This window comes from Marmota monax, unplaced genomic scaffold (genome assembly GCF_021218885.2).
Source record: "Marmota monax isolate L192 unplaced genomic scaffold, Marmota_monax_Labrador192_F-V1.1 WCK01_AAM20220418_F8-fsc00001, whole genome shotgun sequence".
In the NCBI taxonomy this organism is placed as follows: Eukaryota; Metazoa; Chordata; class Mammalia; order Rodentia; family Sciuridae; genus Marmota; species Marmota monax.
The window spans coordinates 51915368-51937472 of record NW_026693777.1 but is presented as its reverse complement, the minus strand read 5'-3'; the positions used below and the strand labels follow the sequence as shown (position 1 = coordinate 51937472).

The following is a 22105-nucleotide window of genomic DNA, read 5'->3' as shown; positions in this document are numbered from 1 at the left end:
CCAACACATGAGATTATAGTGAAATTCAGACTTAAACGTTGCTGATAAATTGTTACATTCCTTTTAGGAAATAATATAGCAACATGTGTGGAAAAATAGTGTTTATTTTTTGAAGCCATTAAGACCACTTCTAGAATTTTTGCTATGGTAAAAAATCAACAGAAAATTAAAGTTATATGAAGGAATTTATTTATACATAATAGTGAAACATGAGCTAGCTATAATCCCAGCTACAAGGGCATCTGAGGCAAGAAGATCACAAATTCAGCATCTTGTGAGACCTGATCACAAAATAAAAATAAGAAGGGCTGGGGATGCAATTTAGTGGTAGAGCACTCTAGGGTTTAATCCCCAGCACGAAAGAAAGAAAGGAAGAAAGAAAGAAAGGAAGAGAGAGAGAAAGAGAGAGAGAAAGAAAGACCAGAAACAAGCTAAATGACTTTGTAAACTACACTCTTACATCTCAAGCTACCTTAATTAATGATGGTTTATTGAGAGATAATAACATAACACATAGATAATGACACATAATTCCAGAACTGGAATCTCTTAAAGACATTAAATTGCATTGTCGTCATCAAAGCAACATTAACCTCTTAATCCCAGCTCTGGTACTCTGAAATCATTTATTTATTTATTCACTTATTCATTTATTTATAGAGTGCTTGAACCCAGGGATACAGTACTGCTGAGCTACATCCCTAGTCCTTTAAATTTTTTTTTTAATTTTGAAACAGGTTCTCTCTAATTTGCCAGGCTGGCCTCTAACTTGCAATCCTCCTGCCTCAGCCTCCCCATCATTGGGCTTAGCAGTGGGCTCCACTGACCAGGCTCTGGTACTCTGATTTTAAGGAGACCTGGATACTCTTTATCTCTATTTCTACTATTCCTTACTAATACCAAAGGATTTCTCTTATTTCTTAAGTTCAGATGTCCTCAAAAGGAGTATCTGATTGCTTTGGATATTCACTGTGCAATATTAGGGCCTTTGTTGAGCAGTTTTCATACAAGACTACATAATGGATCTCTTACCAGGATCCAGTGTCCACAGCCCTGGTCTAAAGGATAGCAAGATCACATGGTCCATTTATTTTCACTTTAATCTTGACTTTACATGAGGGTTTGTAACTTAAAAGATAAAAATTTCAATTTCTTAATGAATGTTAATTAGTTATATATGCAATACAAATTGCTCTAAGTGGCCCATTCTTTTGATAAAAAACATAACCATATTCTCTGTTCAGGATAATTCATATTAGCAGACAAACTTCTAAAATTAGGAAAGGTCGCAGTACAATAAAAAGATACTTCATTATGTAACAATTATTATATAAAAAGAAAATATGGTTTATTCATTTCTCATTTCATAGACCTTAATAAATTCATTTCTGTTATTATTCCTTAAACTTTAGCTATAGAAAAGACAAACACTTGTCAAATAGGCAGAGAAGTTACCAAGAAAGATTTATTCAGATGGAATCAGAGCAAATCAGATCTAGAAAACTGTTGCCCATGGTATGCATGCACAGGATGAAAAGAAAAATGTGAACAGAGAAAACACATAGCAACTATAAAATAAACTTAACAAAGAAAACAGCAGTAAGGAAAGTAGCATGGCCTATGAAGTACAGTCTGGAAAACAACAGGAAGATTAGAAAAATGCAAGAGCTTTTCACGTTAGCATGTTTACGATTAAATAACAACTTGTTAAAAATGATAAAACAGCAAAGTGATGTTGCAGAATGTAGGAAATAAATCAAAACTGTGTTAGTTAGGAACCATCAGGAATCAGAAATCATACTAGTTCTTGCAACAGAGAGAGGTGAAGAATTGCTAACTAGGTACTGAAGAATCAAAAAGAAAAAAAGAGAGCACTAAGATTTTAGATAAATATATGGTATATAGACACATTTCAAGAAGAATTTTCCATCCCAGAACTGAGGGAACAAAGGGAAAAAGTTAGAATAATGAAAACTGAGACACTTGGAGGAGGGGCCCCAAGAAACCAAGTATGAAAAGGAGTGCTGTTTGATTATTGCTAATATCTCTTAGTTCAGAGAAGGGGTTCTAGGGAACCAAGACCCAAACCTCCAAGGGTGTGCTGACCAACCGGTACTGGGGTCTTTGAGGGAGTGTGATGAGGCTGGTTCCGTAAGTGTTAAATAAACTGTGAGTATAAACACCATAGAATCTGACTCAACCAGGGTGAAGAAGTAAGGCTCCCATGCCCCTGAAAAGAGCATGAAACCAGCTGGAATGGAGAAGAAGTCCCTTCTCCCTCCTTCAGTCTCTCAGTCTCCCCTGATGCTCCTGATTGGTAGCACCTAACAGAGCAACTGGCAAAAACATAAAGGTGGTTTGCACAGTCCCCATCCCAGTATCATAAAACAAAAATGTGGAAGGGGAAATATGGAGCTGAGAGACAATACTTAGTAACTGGCAAGAGGATGAAAACAATATCATTACAGAATTAATAAATAAATTTGAACAGATCTGATAAGAGGGTCAAGGTTTACTTTGCTTCACACTGTACATGCAGTGTTACCTCAATTCCTGGCACATAATAGGCACCCAACAAATACTGAAAGAATGAAGGAAGAGAGAGAAGAAAAGAAAAGAAGAAAGGAAGGAAGGCTGGCTGGCTGGCTGGCTACCAACAAGGACCCAACTTTCATAGTCTTTGTTAAGACACAATTGATTCTGATACTGAGTTGTTTGAACTTGTGTTTCCCTGTTTTCTTTGGCATCTCCTGTTATGCTGGTGAACATGATAGCTAACAAAAGAGGCATCAGTTACAACCTGGTCCTGAATAGCCAAAACAAACCATATTAGAAACTTAGAACCAGATTCCATTATCAATGAAGACAGGAAAAACTAAAACACACGGTCTCCGACAGTAATCCAAGAAATACTTGGACAAACATCACATTCTACATTGTTAGTCTTAAATCTTATTGATCATTGACCATTTCAAAATTTTTCTGTGATATTCTTTGCCATTATTCTAACATAAAACTATTCTCTTTTTTCCTCCACTATATTACAGTCTCCATGACATCTCTTTAACCTGTGTAACATTTGTGTATATTCAGAAGAAACAATAAGCATTTAAGAGAATCTTTTAAAGATTATTTCATTGTGTGTATTTTTAAACCTTGGAAGTTTGGGGCATTGCTCCTTGTGTTCTACTGAAAACTTTCATAGTATACAATATGTTGAGTGTTGGGATCTGCTTCTGTACATGTTCAGAAAATACCAACCAAAATTAGAGTTTTCATACTCAATTAGTTTTTTTTACCAATAAAATTTGAATAACTCCTGTAATTCATGAAAATTTTATAAACATTGCACTCGAAAGAAACAAATGTAAAGCAATTTACTAATTTTTTTACTTTAAAAATTCTTCTGTGGCAAAGGTTTTCTTTTTTTGTTTCATTTTTTGAAGAGAAAAGATAAGCTAGTAAGAGAAGAAAAATACTTGTAACACTTGCTCCCACCAAAATTAATAGATAAAAGCAAACATTCTGTTGTGAATGAACCCCTCTGCTACTTAGCTTTGGAGCTCCCTGAAGGACAACTAGGAAGTTAATTAAGCCCATCCTTTTCCCATTGCCCAGAACTTGCAGGGTGGTAACACCTAAGAACAAACATACCTAGAACTGCCCACTCCTTTTCTCTGGTAAGCTTTATCTTCCTTGTCCTTTCCAGTTCTCTATTATGTTTAGAAAGAACTTGTAGAAACTTCTCCTCTGGCCCTTGAAGTTCTGGGTGTTGGCAAACATGGGTATTCAACATTTTATAGGCATCTTTCCCTAAAATCTTACATTGTCAGGGATTCATGCTATCGGATTTGTCTTCCAAAGTTGTCCAGTGTTGCACCATTGATGAAGAATAAATACTAACATAATGATGAACCGTTGTTTTTTCAACAGACCCCAGAACATACCTGAAAGTACACTGATTATTCATGGTCTGAGGATTACCATTTCAGAACTACTATAATAGGCTATAGTTCACCTTTGAGGGCAGGGACTCCATTATGTTCACTGCTATATCGCCAGTACCTAGAACAATGTCTGGTGTATACTCAATACATAATAAACTTTGTTTTCTCCCATCTTAATTTTTTCTATCTGTGTGTTCTAGTTTAGTTTGAGAACTCCCTAAAGCTGTAGAGCCATGAGGAAAGTCATTTTTCAGAGTACTCATAATTCTTTATATGTATACTATTGTATATTTATTATATATTAAATCTATGAGATATTCTTTGAGTGTTAGTTATTAGATAAAATCCAAGGAAAATAAAAATAATTCCATATTCTAAATAATGTATTCTTAAATCATTAGCAAGAAATAAGAAATATTAAAGATGTGGTTCTCCCAGTGACCCTGGGAGGTCTCCACAGTAACTTTTCAGGAAGTTCCATAAAACTGTCTTCATATACTGTATTCTGCCTCCTTTGTTGTTGTGGTGGTGGTTGTGGTACTGAAAATTGAACCCAAGGGTGCTCTACCACTCTGTTAAATCCTCAGTCCTATTTAATTTTTGTTTTCATACTGGATCTCACCAAGTTGTCCACGCTGGCTCAAACTTGGGATCCCCCTGTTTCAGCCTCCCAAGTAGCTAGAATTACAAGGCATGTGCCATCATGCCTGGAAGGTTTTTGCCTTCTTTGTTTTAACCTTTATTCTCTCAATACACATTGGAGTTCTGCAGAGGTCACAGGACACACAGTGTTACAAATGACAGAATGCCGAAGCAGATTGGAGAATTCAGCTGTCTTTTATCAAGTCAGACATTAAAGGGATTTGTAAAAAATAGGAAACTGCCATTCATCTGAAAATTTTTTGTTTGGAAAATTGTTTTTTCATAAAATGTGTTATTTATGTTAACATGTAATGAGATTACTGTTATTTTAAGTGAGTTGATATTTTTAAAATATCTCCATTTTAGGGGGCTGAAGATATAGCTCAATGGTAGAGACCTTGCCTAACATGTATGAGGCTCTGGGTTCAGTCTCCAGCACTGCCAACAAGCTTTTTTCTCTATTTAAATTTCTAAGTTGTAAATAGCAATAGTTATACTACACATAAACAAAAGTCCTTTAGAGTCATCAGTATTTTCTATTTATTTTCAGAGTGTTGTGGATGGAACCGAAGGCCTCACACATGCTGAGCAGGCACACTACCACTGAGCTACATCCCCAGTCCTGGGGACCTTAATATATTTTCTGAGTGTAAAGGGGTCCTGAGACCAAAAAGGTTGAAATTTGATGGCTCCGTTTATAAAGTGATCAGACTAAGATGCTAACAAACTGACATTTCTATCTTAAAATTCTAGCCATTACCTCAGGTTAATCAAAGATTAGCCAACCTCTTCTAAATTCAGATAACCCAAAATTGTCTGTGAAGATAAACAGTTGTGTCAGATGTAAGTTAAGTAATACCTTCTGATAAATAGTTCAGAGTCTGCAAACTTCTGGGCCAGACTTCATCACTACTGGATCAAAAGTCATGCCTGCACGTAGAGGATGGTAATTGAATATCCTAACACAAATTAGGGGTTTGGAAGAAGCGTACTCTTTAATTGTGCACCTTATCTATTCTGCGGTTTCTAAAATGTAACCCACAAACTGCAGAGTTCTTAGTCTACTTAAACATGCAATTTAAAATCCATTATCCAGCAGTATAATTCGCAAAGACTGTATAAAGACTAGTTATGCAATAGCAACATCAGGAATATAGTCATGTTTTAAGATAGGTCATTCAGTCTCCTCTTTAGTCTGCAAAACAATGTTTTGCTCTCTGTAAGCTCCCTGAGAAGAGACATTACTGATAAATGCTGACTGAAATGAAATGTCTTTTTTTTTTTCCTTTGCAGGAAATCAGGATTTATCAAACCACTTACTGGCAAAATGGTTAAAAACATGAACATAAACAGAGATAGATGCACCTGCATGCCAATCTCAGTTCAGATACTTAGCAGCAGTGTGACTTCAGGCCAGTTGCTTACTGACTTGAATCCCAGTCAGTAAAACGGGGATACTAAAATCTTTATCTGGACTGGGAGTGCAGTTCAGTGGTAGAGCATTCACCTAGCATGTGCAAAGTCTTGGGTTCAATCCCCAGTGCCACAAAACAAATACTTTATTCAGTGGATTAAGAAAGAATTAAATTAACTAATAGTTAAAAAGCAGTTATTCCAGGGCCAGATCCATACCAAGCACCTGAATATTTGACTGCTGTTTCAAATATTGTTATTGTCCTCAGTAGGAGATAAAAACCAAAGGCCTTCTTATTATCAATCACTTTTCCTCTTCCCTTAGGAAACACTAAGGACTAATAATATGGAACTATAAAAGAAAAGTGAGCCTCTGTTATCTATTCTCTACAAGGAAAGGCAATCTTCTATAGCCTCCTAAAATGAACTTTTTTTATTGAAGCCTTTTAAAAAATTATTGCCTTATAATTAATAAAATTTCAAGCTGGGCACAGTGGCACACATGTATAATCCCACCTACTAGGGAGGCTGAGAAAAAAGAATCACCAAGTTTGAGGTCAGCCTCTACAACTTGAAAAGACCCTGTCTTAAAATAAAAACAAAAAGGACAGGAGTGGTGCTGGGTACATAGATCAGTGGTAGAGCAGCCCTGAGTTCAAATCCCAGTACTGAAAAAATAAAAAGATGGCATTGTATTGCTTGACTGATATTTTCTTTCTCAATGAAAAAGTAAAATAATGGCTTATCTTTGAATTCATGACATTTGGATTCCATGAACTATAGGGATTGAACTAAAAAATACTACAGTACCCAAATATCCCCCAAAGTGTCTCCTGTATCATTGTACTTGTTACACTATCTTGTGACATGTAACTAGTCAGCCCTAATGTGCTTATCAACTGGCACAAAGACATCTCAGATTTGTTGAATGACTGCAGGCATGGGCTTGATCTGATCTCATTCACCATTCATACTCTAAGACTCTGAAAAAGTATGACCAAAGGGCGTCTATTTCTCTTCTTGGAATACAACAGCCTTTAATTATATAGTATCTGGTGTTGAGCATACTAGTTTCATGCATGTGAATTTCATCTATCCAGCTGTAGTGTAAAAATCCCAAGATAAAAATTGTCTAAATCTCATAAATGTTTTGCCTTCCCTGCAGTGCTGGTGGCATGGCATATACTTAGTGAGCAATTGCTTAAAGTTTTTTTTTAACATCTCTTTATATAGATATGATCATATTCCTGCCAGTCTGGCTTCCCAAAAACCTTGGGTAGGAGGTCTTTTAATTCCTTAGGCTACTGTAACAGTTCAAAGCCCTAAGAGTATCTTTCTCCACAAATACTGGTTATTTATGGGACTTGTGTCTGCTGATTCAGAGTCAGACCTACAGTAAAAGAATTACAAACTACAGAGCAGATGGTCTGAGGCACAGTCACCGCTGTCAGTCACTGCCCACAGCCCCTCTGATGTTTTGTTTTGTTTTTTAAAATCAGTTCTGGGGTTCATCTCCCAACTTCTGTTTGCTTCCCTTCCAATGAAGCTGCTTTGTTATTATTTTGGGGAACCCAGAATTGCCCCAGGGTAACCATAGTCATTGCCTGACTGATGCCTCAAGGTTAGATAAGCCTTGGGGTGTAACTCAAGTCCCAGAGCTCCCACAGGATCAGGCTAGGCCAGGACTTCATCTGAAACTGCATCCTTGCTTGGCTTCTTTCTTTGTCACTTGTCCTGCTCCCCCCATTCTCCTCACCCCCATTCTTTTTTTAACAGCAGCTAGTAAGGCAGTTAAGCTCTGAATTTAATAGTGTTTGAATTTTAGCAATAAAATAATGGGGAAAATGTTTTATGTTCCCTGATTTAAATTTTTGAAGTATTATTCACCCTGGGTGTATATTCTTGAAATTCACTATGAACATTATAAACCATCAACAAAATTAGAACAGAGGAATCATTCTGCCCTGCCCTTTAGGAGGACATGTTTGCTCTGCATTGAGAAGCATGATAGGAATAAGGAAATGAACAAACAATAAGAACTGAACAAATATTTCACAATCAATTCTAATTTATTTATAGGTGACATTTTAAAAAACATCTGCTTTTCTTTTTTAATTTTTCTTTTTTTAGTTGTAGATGGACACAATACCTTTATTTAATTTATTTATGTATATGTGGTGCTGTGGTACTGATTGATACATCATCACTCAACCCATAATAGAAATACATCTTTTAACAGGCCTCGATTCTTGTTACATCCTTTGTAATACTCTGGAATCTCAAAAAACATAACAAATGGCACAGCTACACAAGATAACACACTTCTGCCTGCAGTCTCACAAATTTGTGTTCTTCAAAGTTCTTGGGTGTGATAGATATGGAAAGCAGTATGGAGATTCCTTGGAAATCTGGGAATGGAACCACCATTTGACCCAGCTATCCCTCTCCTCGGTCTATACCCAAAGGACTTAAAAACAGCATACTACAGGGACACAGCCACATCAATGTTTATAGCAGCACAATTCACTATAGCTAAACTGTGGAGCCAACCTAGATGCCCTTCAGTGGATGAATGGATAAAAAAATGTGGCATATATAACAATGGAATTTGACTCAGCAATAAAAGAGAATAAAATCATTGCATTTGCAGGTAAATGGATGGTGTTGGAGAAGATAATGCTAAGTGAAGTTAGCCAATCCCAAAAAAACAAATGCTGAATGTTTTCTCTGATATAAGGAGGCTGACTCATACTGGGGTAGGGAGGGGGAGCATGGGAGGAATAGATGAATTCTAGATAGGGAAGAGGGGTGGAACGGAAAGGGAGTGGGCAGGGGATTAGCAAGGATGGTGGAATGTGATAGACATCATTATCCAAAGTACATGTATGAAGACACAAAATGGGTGTCAACATACTTTATATACAAACAGAGATATGAACAATTGTGGTATATATGTGTAATAAGAATTGTAATGCAAAAAAACAAAGTACATGTATAAAGACATGAATTGGCATGAACATACCTTATATACAAAGATATGAAAAATTGTTCTTTATATGTTGTAATAAGAATTGTAATGCAGTCTGCTGTCGTGTATTTTAAAAAATAAAATCAATTAGAAGAAAGAAAGAAAGAAAAATATAGTAGTGTGAGTAGTTAAAAAAGCAAAAGCCTTGAAATTAGTCAGCCTTGGGAATGACTTCTTGATCTTCTCCTTCTTTAATGGCCTTAAGGAAGTTGCTTAATCTTCCTGAAATTCTATTTCCTCAATAAGACTGTTGTAAGAAATGAAGGAGCTAAGGTGTATCTGGTAGGGTGACTGTTTAAGATGTTAATCTTTGTCTTTCTTTGGCTGTAGGTATTTTTGCCTCTCCCACCCAAGAAAAGTAACCAAATCTGCCTCCAGCAGTGTTTAATGACTTTAATGCTATAGGCCAAAATTAAAAGTTGGTCTGAGGTGTGGAGGAGTAGCTCAGTAGTAAAGGGCATGCTTAGCAAGAACAGGGCCCTGGGTTATACCTCCTGAATTAAAAAAAAAAAAAAAAGTTGCCTGACAACCAGAAAACAACATTCCATCTTGTCTTGAAAGTAATAACTGCTGGATTGTCCCAGGTAGCAAGACACACCAAGGAGTGGGAGAAGTATAGGCCAACATTGGAGAAAAACTGTGGGAAGCATGTCCCCATGTTTAGGGGGATGCATTTATGGGCTTCAAGAGAATCGGGAACATGTACCCTATAATATTCTCCACCCAGTAGTTGGGTCACGGTGTGGTACATCTGAGGGGGCAAGACAGGTTGACCATAGACTTCAAGGCTACCAATTTTAGTGTGGAACTCTGGTTCAATTTTTGCTCAGAAGTAGTAGAATCATCCACCCCCAAAGACAATACCACCTAGACACAGGAGAAATGAGCTCCCTCCTGGATTCCATGCCTAGAGGGGGTCTACTTTGGCCCTTTTGCACTATGCCTCTCTGTATGGGGAAGAGGGTCTGCAAGTGACAAATACACCCAAAACCCACACCTCTCCTTTCTAAAATGTGCTCCACTTAAATGAGACCCCAGAATTATCAGCCCAATGGCCCTGAACTTCTAGAGCCTGAGCCAGCCTCTTTCCAGTTTCCATTTTCCCAAAGGCAGTGTGCCCTGTGAACATCCCCTCACCTGAAAAAATAGTTAAAAAGTGACTTTAGGGCAGGGGTGGCATGTTGAGTGAACAGAGCTTGGATGTGCAAACTGGGCTATAAGCACACATGTATGCAAATTCCCTTATTGTATAAGACAGAGCTGGTGTAAAAAGAGGGAGAAGGAAGGTGTAAAAATGGAAAAACACCAAATGTATAGAGAAAAGCATTTTTTTCTCTGTACTTATACCACTCTCAACATTTCTGACATCCAATAAGTGGGGATTTTCTCCATACCAAGCAATTCTCCAAATCTCTGTGGACAACAATTGGTGTCCTGCATTTTAACTCAATTCTGACACAAACTACTAGGAGTTAGTGCAAACTCCACAGGTTAAGGTCTCAGTCCCACAAGACTTCCCCTACATCAAACATCAATCCCAAGTCCAGGTGGTTACCCATGCTTCTGACAGACTAGCTCTAAGTGGGAAGCTCTCATGACCTCCTCTTTAGATTCAATCATTTGTAAGAATGGCTCACAGAACTCAGGGAAAGACTCAATCTATTAGTCATAAAGAATACAAGTCAGAAACAGCCAAGTAGAAGAGGAACACTTACAGCTCCTCGGGGTTGTGGGCCAGAAACCAGAGTCACTGGGTAGCATATGCTTTACCTTCTGCTTGTTTCCACAATCAATGTTGGGACGTCAAGATCTAGCCCATGAATCCTTGTCATCAATGCCTCTATGTTATCAGTCTGAACACAAACCTGTGATTCTGGGGACCCTGACAATCTACCCTTTTCCATCCCTATAGAATTTTAAGTTTCAGTAAAAAATAACCAGGAAAGAGACATAAAAATTTTGAATCTATTTCCATTGCAAATAAAAACTAGAAAACAGAACAATTAAAATCTTCTGAAAGTATCTGAATATCAGACTGGAAACAAGTCTTTCTCACTAAAGTTTACTTTCTTTGTTTGTTAAATTATTCTTTTATTTGGGGGAATTTAGTTGTAAAGGTTACATTTGATAAGCCTTAGTCACAATGAATACATTTGTTATGTAGTTCGATCACTTGGAATTACAAAATTGGATCTCTCAAGTTAAAAAAAAAATTATTCACCACTGAATTGAACTTCCCATTGTAAATATCTGGCCTAATGGAATAATTGTGTTATTAAAAAGAAATTAAGAAGACTGGATGATGGCAGTTCAGGAAGCCTCGCTCCGGACAAGGCTCGATGCTACTGGGCCCCAGTGATAGAGCAGACTCTGGGTCTCCAGGGATGAAGGGGTCTAAGATGTCTAGCAGCACCACATAGGTGAGCTTCATAGCCAGTGCTGCAGCTAGCCTCTGAAACTGGACACAAGCTTCAAGATTCTGGACTGTATTGTCATCCAAGAGCTCACAGCTCCATTATTTGCCACAGCCCAGGCAAAATCAGGAAACACCCTGGAGGAAAAGGCTAACTCAAGAAAGGAGTCATTTATTGAAATGCCAGGATGGTGTCTCTTGCAGATTCATCCCCCCAACCAGGATGATGTCTACAGAAAGTGCTAACAGCTTCACTTTGATCCGGGAGGCATCTGATGGTAGCACTATGGAGAATCTCAGCCCAAAACTGAAGGTCACTGGGGACCTTTTTGACCTCATGTCGGGCCAGACAGATGTGGATCACCAGCTGTGTGAAGAATGCACAGATACACTTTTAGACCAGCTGGATACTCAGATACACTTTTAAACCAGCTGGATACTCAGCTCAATGTCACTGAAAATGAGTGTCAGAACTACAAATGCTGTCTGGATATCCTAGAGCAAATGAATGAGGATGACAGTGAACAACTACAGAGAGAGCTGAAGGAGCTGGCATTAGAGGAGAAAAGGCTGATCCAGGAGCTGGAAGATGTGAAAAAGACTGCAAGGTAGTGGCAAAAAATCTGGAGAAGGTCCAGGCTGAGACTAAGAGACTGGATCAGGAGGAAGCTCAGAATCAGAGAGAATATAGTGAATTTAAATGACAACAGCTAGAGCTGGATGATGAGCTGAAGAGTTTAGAAAATCGATATGCCCAGATGCAGCTGGACAAGCTGAAGAAAACCAACATCTTTAATGCGACCTTCCATGTCTGGCACAGTGGATAATTTGGCACAATTAATAATTTCAGATGGGTCATCTGCCCAGTGTTCCTATGGAATGGAATGAGATTAGTGCTGCTTGGGGACAGACTGTGTTGCTGCTTCATGCCCTGGCCAATAAGATGGGCCTGAAATTTCAGAGATATTGACTTGTTCCCTGTGGAAATCATTCATATCTGGAGTCTCTGACAGACAAATCTAAGGAGCTGCCATTATATTGTCCTGGATGTTTGCAGTTTTTCTGGGACAACAAATTTGATCATGCAATGGTGGCATTCCTGGACTGTGTACAGCAATTCAAAGAAGAGGTAGAGAAAGGCAAAACACAATTTTGTCTTCCTTACAGGACAAATGTGGAAAAAGCCAAGATTGAAGACACAGGAGGCAGTGGCAGCTCCTGTTCCATCAAAACCCAGTTTAACTCCAAGGAACAGTGGACAAAACCTCTCAAGTTCATGCTAACAAATCTTAAGTGGGGTGTTGCTTGGGTATCCTCACAGTTTTGTAACAAATGACTTTCTTTTTTTCTTAGATATTTGTCTTAAAGGCTTTAAATTTTGTTTGCAAAAAAATAGTTTTAAATTTGGAAAATATTAAATAGCACATGTTTACAATACCAAAAGAGACAAAAGCCAGTTTATTTTAAAATATCATATGACAGATAGTTTCCAGAGCTACAACATGCCATCTATAGCTATCAGCCCTTGTCACAGTTTTGCTCCTAATCCCATGCCTTCTCTTCCCTTTATCCCCTAAATAAACAACTAATTTAAGTTTTCTTCTTCTTCTTCTTCTTCTTCTTCTTCTTCTTCTTCTTCTTCTTCTTCTTCTTCTTCTTCTTCTTCTTCTTCTTCTAGTTTATGTGTTTTCACTGGATTTTATCTCTCTCAACTTCCTGCACTTAAAATATGAAATCCAAGCTTTTGTCTCCACTGAGACGATGAGATGTTTGAAACACACAGTTGTATTATGTGTGAAAATGACATCTAAGCTTTGCCTGGTCACCATGTGATATGATCAGAAGCTTGAAATTTAACACTTTTCACTCAGTTCAAGTACTGAATGCCTATTTTCTCTGTGTTAGAGTTATGAAATGGTGTTTGATACTATTTGAGACATATGGAGACATTTAATTATTTGTAATAAAATATTTGCAATAGTCTAAAAAAAGAGAGAGAAATTAACATCTTTTTGCCTTTGACTAGCACATTGTACTCCTAGTACTTTTATTTTTTTCCTGTTTGGTGACAGTATAAACTGGAAGTACTAGTTGTGCCACCTCTCTGACACTTGAAAAGCTGATGACAGGAGGCAGAAAGAACCGTCACAGCTGATTTCATGTTACAGAATGTTAGTAGACTCTGCCTAACTACACTTGCAGGGATTTAAATAGGAATCCCCAAGGGTATGCAACAAGAACACTTTCTGCATGGGAGAATTACTAAAATAGACAAATAATTTCTTTGAAAATTGTATTGGATGGCCCAGATTTCAATACATTCCAACAGATAAAAATTATCTATTTTTTTCTCCCCCTGTCTACTGAACTTCCAGGTTTACCTGAACCTGGAAAAAGCTTGAACTCTGAAATCAGTCAGTCTGGTTTCAAATGCCAACTTGACATCTTGGACAGTTATTTCACTTTTTTTTTAATATGTAAAGTGGGACTATAATAGCACACAAGGGAATTTTTTTTATTAGGATTAAATGAAATGACCAACTTCTAAGTATAGTGACTGACCAGTGGCAAGTACCAGGGGATGATTTTGCCGCTTTATTGTTGTTAAAATGAGATTAAAAAGCAAACAGGCTGTACTCAGCAACTTGGTGAGGCTATAAGTAATTTAGCAAGACCCTGTCTAAAATAAAACATAAAAAGGGCTAGGGATATTATGTTCAGTGGTTGAGCACCCCTGGGTTCAATCCCAGGTATATAAAAAAAAGATTTATAGACAAATGAAATTAAAAAATCATTTTTACTTTCATTTAAAAACTAAAATATCATAAGTCATATTATGATAAAAACATTCATGAAATTACTGAAGACATCCTGAAGTTATATTATTTAGTACACTTTTATCTGATCCAAATGCCAAGGGGTTTGACCCAACGCACATTGAGCTTATGTTCCATGGAGCCCACTGGTCCAGTTCTGTACCTAAGGGAGGTTTGATCTAAAAGTCTGGTCCTGTCTGCTATCTCAGAAGGATTCAAAACCTTGGCTTGACTTAGAATTTGATCTAGCCCCTCCAGAAATCCTTCAATGAGAATGACTTGAGACAAGTAAAAATCAGACTTGTCACCAAGGTCTAGGTCAAAATCAGAATTTTTCTCTTTGATGCACTCTACATTTATTATTGTTGTTGTTGTTGTTATTATTATTTCTTTTTGGTACTGAAGATTGAACCCAGGTGTACTCTACCACTGAGCTACATCCCTAGTTTCTTTTATTTTATATTTTGAGACAGGGGCTCACCGAGTTGTTGAGCATCTAATGAAGAAGCTGAGACTGACCTCAAATTTGCCATTCTTCTGCTCTCAGCCTCCTAAGTTACTGGCATTAAAGGCATGTGCCATCATTTCTGGCTATCTTTATTATTTAAAAAAAAATAAAGTAAGTGCAAGGTATAGCAGACAGTAACACATAATACTCCATTTTCTCTCGTAAACTGCCCAGCCTGTTGTAGTTAGTTGGGACCACGTGACTAGCTCTCGTCAATGAGCTATGAAAGGAGTCGATGTGTGTCAGTTTCAGGTTTAGACAAATAAAAAGCCTGATTCTCTAGATTTCCTTATTTTGCCACTCTAACTTAAGTGGCCCTGTGGGTCCCTGAGCAGCCATGTGGAGCAAGACCACTGCCTGCCTTACTGGAACAATGTATGCAAGTGAGGAATGAATTTTTGTTGTACTAAGTCACTGAGTTTGAGAGTTGTTGGTCATTATACCTTAATTTAATCTGTCCTGATTTACAGCAGTCCCCTAAACATAATGCTCAAACATGAGTTCTAGCACTTACAAACTGAGTGAATTTGGGGAAGTTATTTAACCTTTTTTGCTTCATTTCCTCAAATATAGAGTGAGGACTACAACTTCTTTAAGTGATTAAGAGATTAAATAACATAGTATATGCAAATTTCTTAGCACAGATGTAAATTGCTTGGCACATAGAAAAAGCTCAATAATACTAAATATATTATTATTCCCAGGCCACTACACCCCAGCTGAATTGAGAAACCATTTCCTCTAGGTTTCTATAGCCCTTCACATTACTGACTTGTACTATATTTATTTGTATCCATGTCTATGTCCCTCATTAACTTCTGAATAACTAGAAGTCAGTGAAAATGGCATTGTCTTATTTTATTCACAATCTAGTCTCAGCACCTAGAACACTGTTTGCAATAATAGGTGCTCCATAAATATTTGTATTAAAGATAAGAAAAACAAAGTGTTTTTACTACAGAAACCACTTAACACAAAACATTCGAAATCAGATGTGTATAGGTTTTTCCCTACACACCAACTGAACAATTCCAGAACAGATACCAACTGGATGTCCTCTAATTCAATTTGATTTGGACACTATCTATCTGGAGATCCCACAGGATGAGGGCTTAAGTTCATAGCATTGCCTCCACTTCACATGCCAGTCACAAGAAATAGATTGTCACCTAGACTTCTAACCCATTAGCTATAAACCAGGTATTCTCATGAATCCCTCCTCAGGTTCACAGAACTCAGAAACTACATTTCCCCATTGATCACAAAGTAAGTAGTTAAACAGCCAAATGGAAGAGGAGCATAGGGCAAGGTATGTGGAAAGGAGCACAGAGGTTCCATGCCTCCTCTGAGAGCATCACCCTCTGGGAACCACCACTCTACTGTTCAGCTCTCCAGAAGCTCTCTGAACCCAGTTCCTTTTTTTTTTAATGGAGGCTTCATTACATAGGTTTGATTGATTAAATCCTTGGTCATGGGAGATTAACTCAATCCTCAGCCCCACTCCCCTCCTGAAAGTCCTAACTAGTCCTTATAGTCATGTCTTGGTCTTTCTGATGACCTGTCCCATCCCAATGCTATTTAGGAACTCCCTGCCAACAGTCATGTTATTAGCATATAAAAGATACTCACACTTCTGAGACTTCAAGAGTTTTAAGGACTATATGCCAAGAAACAAGGATGAAAATCAAAATGCATACATATATGTTATTATATCTCATGATATCACAATTTAATAACTAATAAGCATGATATTCTCAGCAGAGTCAGTACTCAATAGACTTTTTATTGATTGAATGAATACACTAACGAATCAACCAACTAATACATGCTTATAGCTTGTCTTTCCCCATAAGTAAACTAACTTTTAAAAAGGAAACCCTTTTAACATAATACCTATACACTCCCATTTTTTTCCTTCTGCTGCTATCTCTGAGTTCTTCTCTCATGGCAGAACGGCTACCTATTTCATTTACATTTGTGTTCTCTTCCCTAGCATACTTACAGAAAACATTCAAGAGTTGCCTTGCAACCAGGAAGGGCCTGGTGACTAGGTTTCACCAATGGAAAGTAAGCAGAACTGATGTACCTATCTTCAGGCCCAGTCCATAAAACACTGTCCTTGAAATCCTCCCTCATTTATTACCCCTTGGATAAGATGCTAAGGAACAAGTAGAGAATTCCAAGCCCCAAAAGACACTAGAGCCACCAGATGAAAGATACTTAGCTCTTGAGTCCCTGAATGACTGAGGAGTTAACCTTCACCTGCTTCATCCCCAATCAAATCATACCGGACTGTGACATGAACGAGAAATAATTATTGTGAGCCATTGCTGTGGTGCACACCTGCAATCCCAGCTACTCAGTAGGTTGAGCAGGAGGATCTCAAATTCAAGGCTGACCTGGACAACTTTTGAGACTCTGTGTAAAAATAAAAATAAAAAAGGGTTGGGGATGTAGTTCAATGATAAAACACCTCTGGGTTCAATCCCCAGTACATGAAAAGAAAGAAAGAAAGAGAGAGAGAGAAGAATTATTGTGTTTAACCATTGAGATTTTGGATTGTTAATTCTATTTAGAGTCTTCTGTTCACCCCTGACCAATTTAGGGGTGGAATAAAAAGCACTGAAACAGCTTGTGATACCCCAGTCATCATCCTCAGTCCATCAGGGTTTTGAAGGAGCAGGTCCTTGCATGTGCATGCTGACCACTGGACTCCTAGGTGCCCACACTTCCTTCTTGATACAGATCTACCGTGGACTTGGCTACTGCTTTCCCATGGGAGGACCAAGAAGTAGCAGTTTCTTATGCCCATGAAGTGGCCTGGCCTGGTAACAGGCACTGCTTCCTGAGCCTGAGTTTCATTTCTGCTTACACAGCTTAGACCTGATTTGGGGCTTTTTAGTTTAATTATACCTAATTATACCAGGAGTTCCTAAGAATGAGAACTTGCTTTGCTCTTGTGGGTCCTGTTCTAGAGCTAAAACTCCTACTACAGATGCTCATTTCATATTAATTAACCATGGTAAGCATCCTGGAACCAGTTTTCTGTTTGAAGTCATGAGTTTTCATAATTTGCCTCCCACACTTATGCTGTACCCTTGGCCCTAGTTAGCAGATCAACCATGTGCTTCAACTATGTCCATTTCCCTTCATTAAGGCCCCTCTGTCCTGCTGAGCTGCCAGAACCCTTACATGCATTTGGGCCCATGACTACCTTGCACCACCTGGAATGGGTGAGCCTTAAGCCAGATGTCCTCCTGACCTTCCTCTCCAGCCTGAGTGGTACCTTACAGAGGGGTTCTGACATGGCACAGTTGAGAGGGCATCTGGGCTCCACTTCCCCCCCACCACCCCACTGGCATTTAGTATTATAATGGATGCTTTTCTTGTTTTAAGTATGTTTTAATTATAGAGTATCACAAATAAGTTAATGACTTTAGGGCCTTATATTTTTATGCAATATGGATATATAGTACTATATTTAGTATATGCTTATCATGCACACATTATTTTATTGTGCTAAATCAAACCTACCCATATCTTAACGTTTTGATGACTCAATATGCAGGTTTACAAAGGTTCCAGCCAGTTGCTCTACTATAAAGTCACCATGTAAGCAAACTTTAAAATTTCTTCCTTCTTTAATCTCACTCTTGTCCTACAGTCCTTCTTAATGTGCCTTGCTTTCATTAGCTGACCTGTACTTTTACTGTTCAGCTAAATAGACCTAGTAATTTCTAAACAATGACATCTATTATTCAATTTAAGGACAGAAAATAAAAACCAAACTTGCTGTTTGTAGGTACATGTTGTCAGTTGTCAATTCTTGGGAAAACAGGTGCTATGAGCAGTCTGTCCTACACTTCTGGCAGCAATAATGACAATAAAAACCTCACCTCTCAGATGTCCTGGAAACACCCAGTTGCCATCCTGGAAGGGCAGAGCATTGCATCTGCACACAAGTATTACCACCCACCCTAAGAGTCCAGTAAAGACAGTTAATATGGGTGTTTAACATGTGCCAGGCACTGCACTGTAGATTTTATGTACTTACTTAATCATGGCAGCATTTTTACAAGGTGGATATTATTATTTTCACCCCTGTTTTACTGGTAAGGAAACTGAGGCTTATATACTATTGGGTGTCTTGACCAATGTCTCAGCATCAATTAGGATGGATTCAATTACAAGAAATAAAAACTTATGAGTTTATACCAGAGCTTCTCAAAATTTAATGTGTATAAGAATCACTTGGGGGGCTGGGGCTGGGGCTCAGCAGTAGAGCACTTGCCTAACATGAGCCTGGCGTTAGGTTTGATCCTCAGCACCATATAAAAATAAGTAAATAAAATAAAGGTATTGTGTCCAACTACAACTAAAAAAATATTTAAAAAAAGAAAAGAATTTTAAAAAAATAATCACTTGGGAATTGTGTTAAACCTCAGACTCTAATTTATTATGGAAGAATAGGGAAGAAGTTCTGCATTATAAGCAACAAAATGATGCCCATGGTAGACTGCAGACCATACTTTGAGTAGCAACTGCTTAAGCCACAAGAATACTTATTGCCTACTAATGAGAGGTTTGAAGGTAAGTGGTTCCAGGTTGATTCAGCAGCTGTACAATTTCCTTTAGGACACAGATTCTTTTCATCTTTTTGATATGTCATCATAAGCAAGCTTACTTTTTCAACCTTGGCTATTTCCTCATGGTCACAAGATGGCCACCTCTGCTCCAAGCATGACATATCATATGTGGCTACAAACATGATTTATTCCCTAAGATTGGACACATTGCCAGCTTGGAAAAAAAACACAATCAAGGAAGACGTGAGGTTGGATATAATTAGGGGTGGGAGAAGTAGAAGGTAAAAAAGCTCACAGATGAGCATTGTATGCTGTCTGCCAGTTCTAAGAAACAGCATAGCCAGGATTCAAATCAATCTGTGTCCAAAGTTGCATCACCTCCCTTAGGCTGAATCAACCACAGCTGATGGGACTTGGAATAATCTCAGAAGGCAAATTTAGAGTATGATTGTTCTAAACATACTCTGTTGACTCGCACTATGCCAGAATACTTATTGCCTACCTAATGAGAGGTTTGAAGGTAAGTGGTTCCAGGTTGATTCAGCAGCTATACAATTTCCTTTAGGACACAGATTCTTTTCATCTTTTTGATGTTTCATCATAAGCAAGCTTACTTTTTCATCCTCAGCTATTTCCTCATGGTCACAAGATGAAGAATGAATGAACTATAAAGAAGGGAATGGATTTGTTTGGTGCCTAAAGGTGAAAAGCCAAATAAGCATTGTCTAGTCACAAAGATTCTGCTTCAGCAGATAGCTGTTCTTGTATGCAACAGAGATTATTCATCTGGTTTATCTATATCCATAAAATTATCCCTTTAAAAGACTTATCTTGACTTCAGGCTTACCGGGGAAATCTCTGCATCTTCATTTGACTTGCCAGGTAATTAGATATCAGAAATGGAGGATGCATTCTCTGATTAGTCTACCAGAGAAGATTTTTGTTTCTCTAAGAGTAAGTAGTTCCTATTGGAAAGAAACATCTGGGCAAAGTGAACTCAGAGACATATCCATGACCAAACTGAAATTTAATATGCTATAAAAGTGGAATTGCAAATCATTGTGAAAGGAACAGATTGTTTAGGAGATGTTGGGAAAACTGGTTTGTTGAATGGAAAAAAATAAAACATAATCCATATCCAACATCACATATGGAATCTAGATCACTTAAAAACCTAAATGTGAATTGTAAAGCTACCTATGTAAATATAAAGTTAACAGATAAAAATACAGACCAGCCAGAGACAGTGATGGTAGTCCCAGCGCTTGAGAAGCTGAGGTAGGAGGATCACTTGAGTCCAGGAGCTCAAGATCAGCCTGGGCAACATAGTGAAACCACACATCAAATGTGTGTGTGTGTGTGTGTGTGTGTAATTTAGAAGCAAAGAGCACATTTTAAATAATATTTCAAAAATGCTGGGCTGGCATTGTGGCTCAGCGGTAGAATGCTTGCCTAGCATGTGTGAGGCCCTGGGTTCAATCCTCAGCTCCACATAAAAATAAAATAAAGATATTGTGTCCACCTATAACTAAAAAATAAATACTAAAAAAAATAGTACCAAAAAATGTAATATCAGTTTACATGGATTAGACTGACTCTCAGGGAATGTACAAGAGGATATTCACTGAAGCACTGTTTATGGTTCTGGGGAGTTGAAAGCAACTTGGATGACCATTACTGAGAGAATAAATAGGCTGAGTGAAGTGAATTAAATTACACCATAAAAACATGAATAGCTCTTTATAACATAGTACTTAGTGACAAAAGATATGTAATACAATACTGCTCATATACGTAAACATACAAGCACATAAAATAAAACAATTTTCATAACATTCAAATAAAAATACATGCATTAAATATGTTAAATTGTCTATAGGAGTACTAGAATGGGAATGGAATATGATGATAAAAGAGAATTCTGGGTGTGGTAGCACACATCTGTAATCCCAGCAACTTGTGAGACTGAGGCATGAGGATTGCAAGTTTGAGGCCAGGCTCAGCAACTTAGTGAGGCCATAAGCAACTTAGGGAAAAAAGGTCTGGGGACATAACTTAGTGGTAAAGCACCTTTGGGTTCAATCCCTACTACCAAAAACAAAAACCAATAATAATAACAACAAAAAAAGGGAATGGATGGATGCGTGGGTAGACAGATAAACAAAACTGAGGGGTCCTGTTGGAACCAACAACAATAACATGTCAGTAATTAAAGAATATTGTTAACTCAACCCTCTGCGCCTAAAACCCAAATGTATTGCTATACGTTAACACATGCAGGCACGCACATATATAGATATGTTTATCTATATATACATATGTACATACAAATTTTAAGTTAAACAATGAGTACATGAAAATTCCTGTTTGTTCCTTAGTTTTCTTGTGATTTGATAGATCTCCTGAAAAAAATTGAATCTAAGAGCCTATAAAGCTGAGTAAGAGCTTGGGCCCAGACACCTATCAAAGCTCCCCCCATCCACCCCAGAAATTCTAGTCTGCAAACATCATGTCTCTTTCTACCTACAACTATAAGTTTGGAAGATTTTAGATATTAAAGTTGGATTTCATCTTTCTGTTAGTTAGAATACAAACTTCCTTTCCTTCAGATAGGAGGTTATATATTTTCATTTTTATTTACATTCAATTACTATTTTCTTTGTCTAATTAAGTTCTTTGGGAAGAGTTAGGCTGTTATTCAACCATGGATAAATTTCTAATTTGCACTAATTGTTTTCATATTGATACTATT

The 22105-nt window shown here is 37.7% G+C and overlaps 1 pseudogene; it reads left to right on the top strand.

Moving 5' to 3' along the window:
• The first annotated feature begins 11414 nt into the window (after window positions 1-11414).
• LOC124104789 (beclin-1-like) lies at window positions 11415-12779 on the top strand (annotated as a pseudogene).
• Window positions 12780-22105: the final 9326 nt, after the last annotated feature.